The 4505-nt window shown below is 41.4% G+C and overlaps 1 pseudogene across 1 annotated transcript; it reads right to left on the reverse strand.

The window, feature by feature from the left end:
- Window positions 1-2920: 2920 nt before the first annotated feature.
- Window positions 2921-3850, reverse strand: LOC308609837 (olfactory receptor 1f45-like; annotated as a pseudogene). The gene has a single exon. The product of its transcript is annotated as an olfactory receptor 1f45-like (transcript).
- Between the last annotated feature and the right edge of the window lie 655 nt (window positions 3851-4505).

A 4505-nucleotide genomic window follows, 5' to 3' on the forward strand; every position in this document is an offset into this window, starting at 1 on the left:
GAAGAGGCTCCTGGCAGAGGCCTGGCATCTGCTAACTCAGGCTCTGGAGGGTAAACTCCCAGACACAATCCTGATTTCCTGGCTGCTCCCAGGGGGTACTGTGCCAGCCTGGCACTGCTTTGCTTCTATGGGCAGAGGTCCCTCGAAGCCCTGCATGAGGCTGAGCTTTAATTTATGACCACTTCATGTCATGTGTGACTCTCACATGCAGGAAACTACAACAGAGGCTGATTCTACCTGGACCTTAGAGTAAACCCCTTTTCTTATTTCCCCTTCATTCCCCTTAAGTGGTTGAAGTAATGCAAGGAGCCAGTGAAGATGGAGTTGAAGGTTGTCCCTAGAAGTAGGAGGATTAAAGACTTGAGGCTCTGGTAGAATTAAACAGCATATAACCTCACACCACAGCCAGTCTGAGCAAGACAGAGGCCTTTCCTCTTTCTGCTAACACCACACTGCTGAGATTTCTTTTCTCCTTCAGACAGGATCTTCTGTATGGTGAATGATGATTTCTCCCTTGAGGTGAACGAGTGGGGACCAGGTAGATAGAGAGTGATTTTCCCTTTGACTTTTACCCTATTGTAAGTTCACTGATTTCTCTTTATCCTCATGCTCCTTCTCACAGCCAACTTTTGACTGACAGTTGAGGGAGAGAGGGATGAGCAATAAAACTATATCCCAAACATGACTCTTTTCATTCAACCCTGCTGCTTCTTTGGGTCCCAGAATACAGTGAAATCTTTCTGTGTTCTGGAGTAACGTTCTCAGGACTTTAGTTCCGTAGATTTAAATTTTTACCCTTCTGATTTTTTTGTGTCTACGAATGTTCACTTCCCAGTTTACCATTAGACTTGCCTACCACATCATCAGTGATTTTTCAATACATGATTATTTGGGATGAACAAAAACTCTACTGAGCATTGTATGGGATGTGCCCATGCATAATCTATGGTATTTTATCAAAGTGAATATGTAATGTAATAACCAGAGGAGACATGTATGCAGATATGGGTAATGCAAGGAAGAATATGATGAGACAAAAATGAGTCATGTAACCTTAAACACCAACATTAGTCCATGTTATTATATCTCAAACATTTGCACTAAACTACTTCTAAAATAAAACTTAACAGTTCAGAACACTACATTGATTTTGTCACATGTAGTCAGGTTCCCACTGGCACCAACAATACATTTGGGAGTTCATTTACTACAACCAAGAAGAACTGTGTTGTGTGCTCAGTACATGGCTGTGAGATGTAATTAGTAAAGGAGTTAAGGGGAATGCACAATTATTAGAGTCTTTAAAAATCAAGGGAGGGCTTTCCTGGTGGCGCAGTGTTTGGGAGTCCACCTGCCGATGCAGGGGATACGGGTTCGTGCCCGGGTACGGGAGGATCCCATATGCTGCAGAGCGGCTGGGCCTGTGAGCAATGGCCGCTGAGCCTGCACGTCCAGAGCCTGTGCTCCACAATGGGAGAGGCCACAACTGTGAGTGGTCCGTGTACCACAAAAAAAAAAAAAAAAATTAAGGGAGTTTTTCAGCAGACGAATGAAAGAAAGAGGAAGAGAATTAGGAGAAAGTCATGGAACATATAATTATGTGAGTTGATGACAAACAAAGTTGTAAGTATGGCTCGGGGCCGAGTCATCTTGGGCTTGTATTTGAAGGTAATACTTGGATTTATCCTGGCCTCTTCAATATTTCTATAAGGAGTGGCTGACAGGATGTCATCAATGTTTTAGGAGGATTAAACTGATCCTGTGTGCAGGACAGATATGTGTAGGGGGAAGCAGGAGGCAGTCAGAACCACGATAAGCCTGTTGCTGTGCTCATGGTAAGAGCTGGTCAGTGTTGGGACCAAGTGGGAAAGGAGGTGATAGTGAGGACAATGAGTACTGATTTTTCACGAGAGTAGAGAAGATTGAGAAAGGAGAGAAGTCCAATGAGGAATTGAAGGCTTCTGAAGAATGACCACTGGAGATTTAGGTGAATGCTCCCTGGACACCAGGGAAGACGAGGTGGGAACCCTCACGTGTAGAGTAGGAAAAGAGGCAAGGGCTCCTGGAAACTATGCCCATGGATTGGAACAAACTCTGGACTTGGAGTCAGAAGTTCTGGGTTGTAATCCAAATCCTGTAATTAATTCATGTTTTCATGTTCCTAAGGTGTTATAGGAACTCTGGACAGTTTAGCATTAAGGGAACCTCTGCTTCTCTTAGCCCATCTAAATTTGAAGGGATACCGAGATTTATATGAGGAATTCTAGCTACTGTCTGAGGCTCGCCACCCTCTGATACCCATCCCTGACACCCATGCCAGGCAATAAAGCACCAAAAAGTTAGATTGGTTGTGGGGGAAGAAGAATAGTGCAGGGCTAGGTTCTGAGCTGTGAGAGGAGAAGGTAGGAATTGAGCCTAAGACAGAGGAAAAGTTAACTAATTCAGTAATGACCAAAGACCCTGAAAGTAACAGGACCATTTGTAACCAATAATTGCTCGTTGTACAGCCCTGGAAAAGGTAACTTTTCTGTGACTCAGTAATTTGGGGATAATTTAACATCTCCTAATGTGAGGCCATAGAGGACAGGTGACACTGAGGAGAGCCAACTCTAAAGTTTTCTGAAATTCTCAGACCATATAGTAGCCACTGTCTCATAGGGTTGCTGGACCCAATCCTGTGTTTTCCTGAATTTTTGTTGTCTGTAAAATAAGTGTTTTAAAATCACACCTTTTTATACATAACTAATGGTTTTATGACTTATGAGCACCTATCAGCCTCATATTTAAAAGCATGACCATGATCACATATCATTAATTACAGGAATAGTCATGGGTAAATTTACACCTATAGGGACTCAGTTTCTTGGTCTGTAAAATGAAAAAATGTATGCTATCCAAGAGTCCTCTCAGTTCTAAAAGTTTAAAGTATAGAATATGAAATTAGTTTCCTTAAAGCTCCCTTCATGTCATGATTTCTCAAGCTGTAGATGAAGAGATTGATGAGAGGAGTCACCACTGTGAAGATGACAATAGTCACCACATCTTGCACTGAGTACGAGGATGAAGGGTGCTTATAGACTCCCAGGATTGCCCCATAGAACAGGGAGGCCACAGTGAGGTGTGATCCACACGTGGACAGGGCTTTCCTTATTCCATGGACAGATGGCAACTTCAGTACATTAGAGAAGATGGAATCATATAAAATGATGATACATGCAAATGGTGTCATAAATACCAGTTCACCCACAGTGAATACCATCAGGTCATTGATAAAGGTATTCAAACAAGAGGGTTTTAGAATAGGATAAGGGTCACAGAAAAAGTTATACACAGCATTGTTGGAACAAAATGTGAGTTGCACCATGAGAAGAGTCTGTAGGAGAGCATGCAGATTTGTACTGAGCCAAGATGCAGCCACCAGAAGGACACAGAGTTTGGGCCTCATGATCATGGTGTAGTGGAGTGGGCAACAGATGGCAGTATAATCATCATAGGCCATCACACAGTGGAGGAACCCATCTCTGTTGATGAAAATGATGAAGAAGTAAATCTGGGTCGTACATACCATGTAAGAGAAAGACTTGCTTCACAGTATGTGATTCACCAGCTTTTTGGGGATTGTGACTGATGAAAAGCAGATGTTGACACAGGAGAGGTTGGCCAAGAATAAGGACATGGGTGTTTGGAGATGACTGTCACAGCTGATAGCCAAGACAATGAGAAAGTTCCCAATGAGGGTGACCAGGTACATCCACAAGAACAGCCCAAAGAGAACCTCCTCCTGCTCTGACTGCCCAGAGAGTCCCAGAAGAATGAATTCTGTGACTCCAGTCTGGTTGTCTCTGCCCATGTCTGCAGGGGAGAAGATGTGGTCAAAAGTAAAAGGAAATATTTATTTAATTAGGCTCCATATATTGTTTAGAGATTACAATTTTTTAATGATACCAGATCCAAAATGTATTTCTTAATTAATAACACTTCAAATATAAAAGTAGATGAGATTGATAATGTCATCATTTGAGCAAATTTTTTATGATACTGTTTTGTCATTGAGAATTAATTCACATTAGATAATTCTATGAAGCGAGTTTTAATGAAATAAATAGCTGGTTAATTTCTATAATTTTAATTTGTGTTTAATTATCTTTGGTTTCATGCAGCTTAATTCATACTTCACTAACAGTTAATGAATATCTGGTATATACAAGTTATTTTCACATACACAATTTCTTTTAATCCATATCATTCATATATATATATATATATATATATATATATATATATATATATATATGTTTTGGCCGCCTCACATGGCTTGTGGGATCTCAGTTCCCTGACCAGGTACTGAACCTGGGCCACAGCAGTAGAAGCCTAGAATCCGAACCACTAGGCCACCAGGAACTTCTGTCATCCATCATTCATAAGTGAGGACCCTGAGAAGAAGAATCAGAGATGAAGAACCTGGGATTCAGAGAAATTAGGTGATGACAGATTAGATTGAAAGA

This window comes from Mesoplodon bidens (assembly GCF_964165515.1).
Source record: "Mesoplodon bidens genome assembly, contig: HAP1_SCAFFOLD_559, whole genome shotgun sequence".
Classification (NCBI taxonomy): Eukaryota; Metazoa; Chordata; class Mammalia; order Artiodactyla; family Ziphiidae; genus Mesoplodon; species Mesoplodon bidens.